General features: G+C 39.1%; 1 long non-coding RNA gene across 1 annotated transcript in view; it reads right to left on the bottom strand.

The window, feature by feature from the left end:
- The window catches only part of LOC147997070 (uncharacterized), a 102,646-nt gene that overhangs the window by 8,087 nt on the left and 82,367 nt on the right, over window positions 1–12,192 (bottom strand). The window contains exon 2 of the long non-coding RNA XR_015655418.1: window positions 4,177–4,301. This is a non-coding gene — a long non-coding RNA (uncharacterized LOC147997070). The remainder of the gene's footprint in view (window positions 1–4,176; window positions 4,302–12,192) is intronic.

The raw sequence follows: 12,192 nt of genomic DNA, 5'->3' as shown, positions 1-12,192 counted from the left end.
AAGAGGAAGTTGTCTGCCTCCCAGTGCTTGCTTTTGCTGTGGACTTTTAAAGCATGAAGCCTTTAATAAGCCTTCTGCATGCAGTATTTCATTTCCTTTAGACGAGACACTACCTCACGGAGTCCACACGCCCTTCCCTTTGCTCACAGCAGCAGTCACACCACACATAACCTATCCAGGGCGGCGTCCCGCCTCTTCACATGAAAGCCTACGTTTTAAGGAAACAGATGTAGTGATTGAATTTTTAGTGACATGTATAGCAGCTTCTCTTTAAAACAGGCAAGTTGTGGATTTAAGTAATGCTAGGAGAAGCCCATTGTCACTGTAGAGTCTACACTGCCAGAGAGGATTTTTGAGCTGTGGTATTCTACCCCGGCCTCCTCTTTTTACCCCATTTTCCTCTTCCTTTCCATTTTTTGCTATCATTGTTTAAATTCTATGCTTTCCTCTCTAACACAACAAATACCTCTTTTTATCCTTGGAACATGTATGAAATTTAGAGATGAGCCTCTAAAACTCCTTTGGATACGAGGATGTTATTAAGTGTTAGGTAGAGTAGAGGCAATGTTTTCATAGACAACTTTCAAAGAAACAGGGTAAAAAGATGATAAGTTGACATTTCAGAATCTACATGAAGAGTCTGAAAACAGCAAAAGCTAATAGGGTAGTGCTGAGACCTACAGGGCTCACTAAAATTCCTAATTGTGGCATCCACATAGGGGAAAATTTTAATATATTCTAGTCACATCTCACCTCTGATTGCATGGCTAGGAACTGGACTGCACACCTGCCAGTCTTAGTTAGGGTTTCCATTGCTGTGCTAAAACTCTGTGACTGAAGAAAGCTTAGTGTGGGAGGTGGGGATGGGGGAGGGGTGGGGAGTATTTTAGCTTACAATACTCAGGTTGCAGCCACTTCCTCGCTGACAGAAGTTAGGGAATGACTCAAAGCAAGAGCTTGGAGTCAGAAACTGAAGCAGAAGCCATGGAGGAATGCTTCCCATGGCTTGCTCCCCATGGCTTTCTCAGCCTGCTTCCTTATACACCGCAGGGCCACCTATCCAAAGGTAGCACCACCCATAATAGACTGGTCCTCTCTCATTGATTTCTAATTAGGAAAATGCCCCAAAAACTTGCTTCCAGATCACTCTTAAGAGGTATTTGCAGTTCCATTCCTTCTTCTCAGATAGTTCTAGCTTATTCTAGCTTATGTCAAATTGGAGAAAAAGATGAGTGAGTGAGAGAGAGAGAGAGAGAGAGAGAGAGAGAGAGCGCAGACTATTATCTTACACCCAGAACCATTTGTGAATGTGGGCAAAGGAAACCATTAATGTTTACCTCATTCTGCTCCCCATCTCAGCTATGGAAGCAAAAGGATGAGGAGAATTTTGAAGATATGGGGTGGATTTAAAGAGGAAAGACACAATAGAAGGCAGTACTCAGTCTGTATGTTTTAGGCCTTTGTGGATGTATCAGGGTTGTGAAGAGACTCACTAACAATCCTAATGGACCCTGCTTCCCTGTAATGGAGCACCTTTCTGCAACATTCTTTTTCTTGTTTCTGTGTTCCTAAAACCCAACTAAGAAGATGTGGACTGACCATTTTCAAAGGAAGATAGGCTTTAGCAATAACCTCTAGGAGCTTCTGGCCCCCCAGTTTTATTTTGTTTTGGCTTCTTTGGGGTATAGGGGTAGTAAATATGTTAAGACAAAACTGATTAACAATGCTGTAAAAATATTTTGACTATTTTTATATGGCTTTCCAAGGTAAGGCCTTTCTCTCACCCTTAGCAATAACATTAAACCAAAACAAAGTCTCGGTTTGGAGTCCAGAGTTTGAAGACATCAGTATTTTATTGCAGCAATGTGAGACGCATCCCTGTGGAAAATGTACAGGCCTGTCTCATGTCTTCATACTTCAGCTAAAAGGATAAATGTTGTAGTTCTTCAATCCCAATTAGTTCTCAAAAAAACCCTCTAATTTTATAGTAAGTATCTATATTTTACAGACTATGAATGTTATTGACTATAAGAATTACAATTGTTTTATAGATTGCTAAGAAAAATGCTATTAAGATTTACATAATACCCTATTCTCACTCAGAATTTTTATTTTCTGCTTATTGAGGGAGCTATTTTAGACAGATTTAGGCATAGATTTTTATGATATAGCACACTGGTGCTTCACTAAAATTGAAGACATAACAAATTAAATTGACAAAGATAGTCTTAAAACATTCTCCTATTTAGGTACTTTCTTAAAATCTTTTCATCTCAAAGCTGTTGTTATTGATTCTCCATGTCCACCATGCAGTGAATATCGGTGATTGCTTCATTCCGTTCAGATGAGCTCCCTACCATCCATCCTCTTTCTCAGCAATTCCATCCAACCAGCTTTCTCCTCTGGCTGTGCATAGACTATACCCAGTCTGTTGCCCAGTCAAAGTCAAAGAGATTGTGAAACACCCCACTTCAGAAAGGGACAAATGCAAGGAAAATGACCCTGTCTTAGAACCGACATATTGTTTCATAAACTGTGATTTGCAAAGGTCCTTCCATATTGCCCTAATAGCATGAGGTAGGCATTTATTAATCTTTGACATTTGTGTTTTGATACGTAAATCCTACTCTAAGACACATTTGCAAATCTAACAATTCATCTATGTGCCCAGGCATACAATACATTTATTGGAAGTCGACCATTTCCCAGACAAGATGGGAGATACTGATAATACAAGTACAGTTAAAGTAGGATCTTGGCTTTTAAGAAATTCCAGCAAAAATGGGTGATAGAAATTAACCCATAGTTATAATAAAGCATCATCAATGAAGCAATAATAGCATGTAGTAGACATTTGCTCCAAAAATAATGTCATTGATCCAATGTTCTGAACAAACATCACATTGGCAGTTGAGACAGATCACCAACAATGCATCTCTGGTGGGGAGAAACGCTATCCTCTCTCACAGTGGGTCATATGCATGCCCAGCCTTATACTGACTTGTGTACAGGTTTGTTACAACCACAACTTCCCACTTCAGCTAGACTGCTGTGTCAGAAAATACAGAAATGCCCGTCTTTTATAGATTTTCAAGATCGAAGAACTATATCCTTTAATAAGAGGTTGGTTTCAATAAAGTCAAGGCACTGATATCAGAGGAGAGGATTGAAACATTCAGTTCACAGCCAAAAGGGCCGATCTGGGTGTGCCTCTGACCTCCAAAGCATCTCAGCCATAACGTAACGTAACGTAACGTAACGTAACATAACACCAATAACATTATTCCAGGAGTATATGATGGAGCTGGTACTCATGGAACAATTCAAGCATTTCAAGGCAAGCCTGCCACCATGACTGGCTAGGCACCCATGTCATCTTTACAGTGAGATCCTTCCATGAGTTTAAGGTAAAACAGATGTTTTTGTTTTGTTTTGTTTTTTTCTGATTTCAATTATTTCACTAAAGGATACTCAACGTTTTTTTTCAGAGGCAACCAAGGTTCTCAGGGACAGTTAGCCAGTGGTGTGGGTGGGAAAAGGCTTTGGCTTGAACTTCTAATTTCATAGGTGCATTGGTATCTAATGATAAGAAGATTTCTTCTCTCTTGAATTCATTGACTGATGCCCAAAAGAGTAAGAATTTTGTCTATAGATGTTTAGTTTTGCTATAGATGTTTTACTAGAAAAGTCCTGACTAGTAGGTATTTCTTGATTTAGTTCCTTTAGCTTATCACTCTCAAGATAGAAGAGGCAACAAATAGAATTTGAGCCTTTAAGCATAAATTCACCCTGAACACACACACACACACACACACACACACACACACACACACACAGACAGACAGAGAGACACACACACCACACAAGCTCCATTTGTGACCAATAGCAATGATTCAATCAACAGGTCAGTATTTATTAAATATTTGGTTGACAAAACTAAATAATGTCTTGGCAGATGTGCTTATGTATGCAATAGTGGTGAAAGAGCTGTGAGAGTTAATCAGGCATTCTATGACTGGATTTGAAGTCCACTCTACAAAAGGGATATAATACCTATTCTGTAAACTCATTTAAAAACCCATGTTTGAGTTGGTCATAGGTCTTAGGGGTAATGTAATTTCTTTGTTTATCTAAATAGCATGATATCAAACAACATTCTAAATATATGTGTTTTACCTGTAAGTCCTTAATTGGTGAAACTTCTCTTTGCAGGACGCTGTATTGAAATCAGAGGCATATAGCAACACAAGGTAACTACTGAGTCCTCAGCCTTAAACTCCTCCAAGGTTCAGGGAATGTTGCTGAAGATGAGGAAGAAATTTGTGAGAGTCAGAATACAGGGACAAGTGATGCAATACATAACCTCTGCAATCATAAGCTCTCAACAGCGATGAATTACTATACAAGATCTTCAAAAGAATGGACATATCAATAACTAGGAAAAGAAGAAGGATCTAGAAGGCCCAATCTCTCACTGCTAAACTATTTCCTATGGATGGATTCAGGGAAAGGAGGAGTTATTGCTTTTAGTCGTATACTTACTAGGAGTCTCAGAAGGTTCCACTGGATAGTTGCAATCCAATGGTTATACAGAAGGCATTGGTTAAAATAAATGGCATGCACAACAAAACCAAAACTCACGAATTTGATATTAGGACAGGTAGAGAACTGGAGGATGATGGGAGTGATTGGAGGGGGGATAAAAGAAAGTACAGTCAACAGAATTCAACATGCTTATACATATAGCATCTGCAGTGTGCGTGCGTGCGTGTGTGCGTGCATGCCTGTGTGTGCGTGTGTGCGTGTGTGTGTGTGTGTGTGTGTGTGTGTGTGTGTGTGTGTGTGAGAAATTATCAAGGAACTGATTTAATCTTTTACAAAATCCTGGTGCTTGTTCATCATTATTGTGCTTCTTCATCTACAGAGCCCTTTAGGTTTCTGTTTTTCTGGTCAATTAGTCCACCTTATCCTAGAAACTGCAAATTGATACTTAGCCTGTGTTAATTCCATTTGCAGGCAAAGCAGCGGCACTTCTCAAGCCTAGTGCACTGGTATGAGACGTTTTCATTCCGAGGAATCCAAGATAAACAGGGCATCTTCCTGCCTTTTGACACCAATCGTTTGTTTGGAAGAACGTTTGCTAGGGTAATGTGGCATGAAAATAAAATTACGACAATTGGAAAAGTTTGCAAGTTAAAGAGGCATGGAAGGCAGAGTCAAAAGGAGGCAATGAATGCTGATGTTTTGAAGTGGCAGTCTACAACAATCTACAACGTGACTGTGTGTTGCTAGATAGTCAGACATCTTGTGGGTGTCTGTTTCATCTGGTCCAAACCACTGACACAACTGGATGTTACAATTCATGATTAATGTTTCTTCCATTAATGTCTTTTCTTTTATAGTCAGGAGAGCATTTTTGAGAGATGAGAAGAAGCAAGTATTTTGCTCTATGATGATATCTTCAGAAGAAGACCAAAATGTTTCTTTTATTTTAAATAGCCATTTGAGTTGACACTTTCAAGTTGAAGGTTCCTCCGGTGACCTGATGTGCCCATGTGAAGTTGTTTGACCAAACAAATGTTCCTGAACAATTGGCAATCACTGTACTTCATGAGAAAGAATTTTAGGTATTTGTCTAGGTAATAATACATGATTAATTCATCTCAATTTTGTGCCTTTGTCCTATTATATACAAAATCACTTAAAAGATTCAGATCTATGAAATCTCATCTAAACATATAGTATAGCTGGGTTAATTTTCAGTGTGGACTAGTCCATGAAATATGCTGTCCCCAGGTCCCATTTGTAAAACTAAGGTGCTGGACAGACTCTCTCCCTCCTGTAATTACTTCTTTTGCCTCCTTTTCATCATATGTTTTGCACAGGAAAGGAAAGCTGTGCTTTGTAATTCTGCCCATTAGCTGCAATTACAGCATTACTTCCCATTACTCCAACATGCATTTCCATCCCTCACATCTTGCTGGCCCTGGTTTTATCATAACAGTATGTAAGATGAAAATATTCCATGTGCACGGAGCAACTTCAGTCAGAGGCCCCTACTCATCTCTGACCCCAAGTACGTCAGCAAGGCACCTGCACTTCAGAATTGTGCAAGGGCTGGTAACTCACATCTGTGCAGCACTTTGAAAGATTTGCCATTTTATCAGAGGACAACAGCATGCACCGTTCTGACTCATACTGGCTGGTTGTGCTGATTTGAGCCTACATCCTTTGAAATATCATTTACTCGTTACTGGTGACTTATGAAACGCCTGTGTGTAGTACTAGTTTGCAAATCATGGCAGGCAGCCTAGAGAATCTATGGAATGGTTCAAACTTTCCCTCTTAAATAGGGCTCACCAGTGGCAACCAATACAGCAGTGTGGGATTGCTGCCATGTGACTAATGAGGCCAGATAATAAGTGGCATCTAGATTTTCCTCTGGCTATTCAATTAGGAAGCAGTCAGGACCATGAAGTAGACACTTTCTCCAAAAGTCCGTGCTTAAGGGACAGGCAGAAGAACCAATTAGGTGTACCATCTTGGAACCAGCACTGTAGCTCTGGCCAGTACTTCAGATGCTTATCAATCAATCATATTCATAAAGTAAGCTCATGAGGGAACCCTCATCTGAAGACACTCAACCAAGCCACTCTCCAATCCCTAGAGACTGTGAAGACAATGGAGCTGTTGTATTTGGAAATAACTTACTAAGCAGTAGAAGAAAATTAAGTCACAGCCCCCCCCATACAGTGCATATTAATTCTTTAGCCAGTTGAGAACAAAATAATGCTCTATACTCTTCTATAAGTCAATTTAATCTCAATTTAAAATTCTATTTTGTCTGAAGATGGAGAAAAACACTCTAATCAATGCTGTGATGAGTCAGTAACTTCAGATTTTAGCTCAGTTTCGGACATTTTTTTCTCTCATTCCCCATTTGCATAAGCACAGCATAGATAATAGGGGAGGGAGGTTGTAACTCACCTACTGTTATGGTATCAGGAGCGCTTGCAGGGATCTTTAATATTTTTAATCCACCCTCAGCATCCTCCAGTAAAACAGCAAAGGGAACCATGACTGTAGGTATATTACTAATAAGGGATATAAAGACCAACTTCCAATATTCTTTCTAGGTCAGTGCTTTTCACTGTTTTATCAGCTCTAAAATTTCATTAAAATCCAGGGGAATTGTACAGGGCACAGAACAAGCCAATAAAGTCCCACTTAAAATTCTACGGCTTCTCATGGAGTTGAAAGGCCAATTTTAATTTAAATGTGTGGCTCCTTTGAAAGTCCTGTCCTCTGCCATATGTTATGGGTTGCCCATGAAGGTTTATTAATACCCCAAAGCTCCTCTAGAAGGGGGTAGGATGGAAAGGAAGGTCTTTTAACGTGAGTTGATTCTTTCCAAGGAAGGCCTGTGTGGACTTGACACAAAGCCTCAAACTTTTATTACCACTTAAATTTATTTTTCACTGCATTTTAAAAAATCTTTCTGGATTAACAGCCACTGACCTTTGCTAGAACCAGATAGGAATGAGTGTGCTTGAGAAACGACAAAACCTGTCCGCAATAGAACTGTGGCTTCTTAGCTCCCAGCATGGGAGTTTTCATGGAGCAAATCACAGTTTTAAATGGGCATGGCACAGGACTTGGAAACAGCTTCATCAATGGCAGACAGCCAGGACAAGCCATAAAGTGACACATCCCTTCCCATGGTGTGACTGAGAAACCAAAAGAGCCCACACCTCAACTACACCACATGGGAAGGCTTTTCCTCCAATTCCTAGCCTTTGTCTCATTTCAGACTAGAATTTAAATGGCTTTCATCATGTCCTATGTTCAATTATATCTCCCAGGTTTGGACCATTTTGTCAAAGTAACAGCCTGAGACGCAGCCCTGCTGCACAGTTCCTCTTTTATTTTTATAACAGCAAAGCGATTCACTTGTTCGCCTCCATAGCTCTCACCCGAGCCGAAGGATGAAACCAATACTTTGAGAGGATGATAATGAGAGAAGCCTGATCCTTTTGTCAGACAGAAATGTTCACGGCTCATTTGTCCTGTTTAGCTTTCTTGCTATTAATTTCAGGGTTGTTGTTACTTTGTTTAAAAATAACAAACTGAACCCTCAAACCATACTATCATTCAGTTTGTGTATGCCTCTATATTTCTCTAAAAAGTAAACACACACACACACACACACACACACACACACGCATGGTTATTTATCTATTATAAAGTTGTTCAATCATCTTATTTTATTGATTCTGGTACAATTTTTGGTAAGTGAAATCAAGTAATAAGGGGATACCGTGGTACATTACAAACAGTAATGACAGCAGGAAATGTAACACCAAGACTTGAGAGGATGATCAAACCAAAGGGAAGTCAAAAAGAGCATGTCATAGGAAAGACTGTAACTAGAGGTTTTAAAATAAGATGATGTCTGTTGTGGGTCACATATCAAGGCAGTTTGGAAAATAAGTATAAACTCTGATGTTCGCAGCAAGGTGAAAAACCAAGCCAATGTGGGCAGTTGAGTGTAATTTCCTTTGTAACAAGTGACATGCTGAATTGAAAGAAGTGCCAATTACCTTGTCTCTTTGAATTTCTACCCGAGTTTTGGGGACTCTCCATGAAATGTAATCTCAGGGTGGTATACTCAAAGTCAGGAAATTCAACTGTGTGAACAAGGACATCTTGTTCTCCAAAATAGTCTTTCCTGAGGTCTTCTAGTTTATAGAAATGTTTCCTGATTTGGGAATGTTCTCATTTTCCATGGATGACTCAGGGAGTGTCTGAAAGTAGGAGGGAGGGCTAGGACTGCGGTCTGTGATACCCTCTGAGGAGCGAAGACTTGCACTTTGCTTCTGAACCATAGTCTTAGAGCAGAGTTTCCTAACAGATAATATTCAGCCAGGTCCATCTTCTTCATCCTCAATAGCAAAAGTATCTGTGAGTGTCTGTGTGCTATCTTTCTCCGATGAAAATCTTATAGTCAACAAACAGTATGACATAGAAACAATACATAAAATCCTGAGAAATGTGGTCTCTTTCATTATTTAAGAGTACACCATTTCTCCATGCCAAAGAGCCCAAAGTGACAAGATCAGAGGCAGTTAAAGAACAGATAGATACATACAGCTGATTTCTCCCTTACATAGAAGGGGAGGGGTAATCTAACATAAGCTATTACAAGTATAATTAATAAGAACATTAATTACTGAAAAGAATGATTCATCTAATACAATGTGTATTCACTCCTAAAATAAGTGATTTGTTAATAAGAAATGTCATGTATAAGGTGCTTTATTGACCCTGCTCATTATTAATTATACAAACTTAGGATTTCATTTAGACACTTCCATACATGCAGATAATATACTCCCATCATTTCCTTATGTTCCCTCTCCTCCATATCCCAAACCTCAAATAGTTCCTTTTATATGTTCTCCTCCATTTTTATTCCCCTAAAACCCACATATAAGAGAAAATATGCAATACTTCTTTTTTGAGACTAGCTGATTGCACTTAAAATGATCTCAGCTTTATCCATTTTCCTGCAAATGACACGATTTCATTCTTTATAGCTGAACAAAACTTCACTGTGTATATGCCACATTTTCTTTATTCAGCCATTACTGAGATGAGCCTGGGCTGATCCCCAAACTGTGGCTGTTATGAGAAGCACCATAGTAAACATGGCATGCTGCTATCTCTCCTGTAAGCTGACTTTGGCAATTCTTAGTATTGTGGCAGTGACCTTGGCTGACAACTGACATACCCAGAAAGGGGGATCCTTAAACTGAAGATTTGCCTCCAACGTATTGGCTGTCCATACTATCTGTGGGGGTAGTTTCTTGATTGCCAATTGATGTAGGAGGGCCCAGCCTACTGTGGGTAGTGACATCCCTGACCATTGGGCTGTTTAAGAAAGGTAACTGAGTTAGAGCAAGCACAGCAGTAAGTAGCATTTCCTATCAATGTCTGCTTCTCTTCCTGCTTCCAGCCTCTTGTCTTGAGTTCCTGCCTTACCTTCCTTTGATGATAGATTATAACCTGTAGGATGACACCTTTCCTCCACACGTTGCTTTAGGATAGTGTTTTATCACAGCAACAGAAACTAAGCCAGTACAAGTATGTACCTATAAATAGCATAGCTGGATCAGACGGTAGTTTTGTTTTAAAATGTTCAAGGAACTCCTGTACACATTGCCATAGGAGCTTGACTAATTTATGCTCCTACCAGCAATGCCGGGTTTGTCTTTACTTTGCACCCAGATACCAACATTTGATTGATTTTTTGACGGCAGCTGTTCTGACTGGGATAAAATGGACTATTAATGTCCTTTTAAAGTTTTCAATAACATTTTAATTGTTTTAGTTGACATAAACAGAATGGATTTATGAATGTATATATATATATATATGTATATATTTGCACTTTGCTCATAGTCACTCCTCCTTATCTCCCTTCCCCCTTGCTGTCTTCTTCCCCGCAAATAGTCTTATGGTTCCTGCCTCATCTTCATTTATGTCACAAATGCATACATACACACATGCATATGTGTACATGCTCTCACTCACACACATATACATGAAAATCTTAATTCTATATATGAGAGAAAACATGTCATTTGCTTTTCTGAATCTGGTTTGTTCTCTTAACAAGATGAGCAATAGAGAATATTTCTTTCTCACATTTCTGGTCTCTGAAAAATTCAAGATCAAAGTACAGTCACTGTCGAGTGAAATCTTGTTTCCTTGTCCACAGAGGGTCTTTTCCCTCCCATGGACAAAAACAAGGGCAAGTGTTTTGTCTTTGCCTTATTCATGAAAACACAATTCCATTCATGAGGACTCGAATCCCAAGATCTCATTCATGACTACCTAAGGACTTCAGCTCTCAAAACTGTACATGTGTGGATGAAGATTTTTTTCATACATATACATTTGAAAGGTCATATAAGCAATCAGAATATAGCTAAACTATTTAGACAGAAGGAAAAGCATGACACATTTACATATATTAGAGAAAAGAACTTTAGGTCATTTAAACACTAAAATGTAGGAGTGGAAAACCAAATCAGAAAAAGTGAGAAGTATTTGCAACCAATATAACTAATTCAGGGAAGATGAAACACATAAACTGGGGGAAGGACTGGAGCTATAGTTAATCGGTTAAGAGCACTGGCTGCTCTACCCAAAGGACCCAGGTCCTATTCCCAGCATCCACTTAGCAGCTCCCAACAATCTGGAACTCCAGTCTCAAGGATCTGACCCCCTCTAGCGGCCTCTGGGGGCACTGAACACGTGTCATGCACAGACCTACATGTAGGCCAAATATCCATAAATGTGAAATAAAATAATTTTTGAAATTTTAGAAAACTAAATAAAACAATTAAATAGAAGATTTAGTTCACAAGTTGAGTAAGTATTTACTAGGAGAGGAAAGGAGCAAGCACCAACCCTACAAGGTGACTGATTTTCAGCAGAAGAGTCCTAAAAATAGTCAATTGAAAAGTCTGAATATCAAGTTCTCTGTCCTCCTAAACTGGAAAATTCTGAAATATCAAGTGTTGGCAAAAAAAATCAAACCAAAATTATATGCATTATGTTTAGAGAAATTTAAATTAATGTGAACTCTGTTTCAATTTGTCATCTTCCCCCTTAAAGAAGTCCATGGCTGCACCCTGGTTTAAGTAAAAGAACACAGAGAGGGGAAAATGAAATCACCTGAGTCCCCACATAAGGGAGGAATAGAATTGGACTCATTTGTACACTACAATATTATGCCACAAGATGATTCATGGATCTTAAAAATGTAACAGTAATCAGAGAAAAGCAATTTCTAGAGTACTACATACATTTTGAATCTTGGTATGACTAACAAACACAAACCATAGGATGAATAGTCTGAAAAAGACACACGCCATAACCATCTATCTATGCAACAGACAGTAGAAGACAAAAGAGTCAAAGGATCAGTGACAGCCAGGGTGTGGAGGCAGAAAGGTATGAAGATATAGAATCCAGCCAGATTTTTTAATGCAATAAAACTACTCTGTAGATTACAATGGTTGATGTATCATAAAATCCACAGCATGTGCAAGGAGTAAACTCTATGCAAAAACTGGACTCAGTGATAAAATATACTGAACCAGACCCTGTATGTGGTTGTAGGAA

Source organism: Rattus norvegicus, chromosome 1 (genome assembly GCF_021556685.1).
Source record: "Rattus norvegicus strain SHRSP/BbbUtx chromosome 1, alternate assembly SHRSP_T2T, whole genome shotgun sequence".
Classification (NCBI taxonomy): domain Eukaryota; kingdom Metazoa; phylum Chordata; class Mammalia; order Rodentia; family Muridae; genus Rattus; species Rattus norvegicus.
This window is presented reverse-complemented; position numbering and strand designations above follow the sequence as displayed.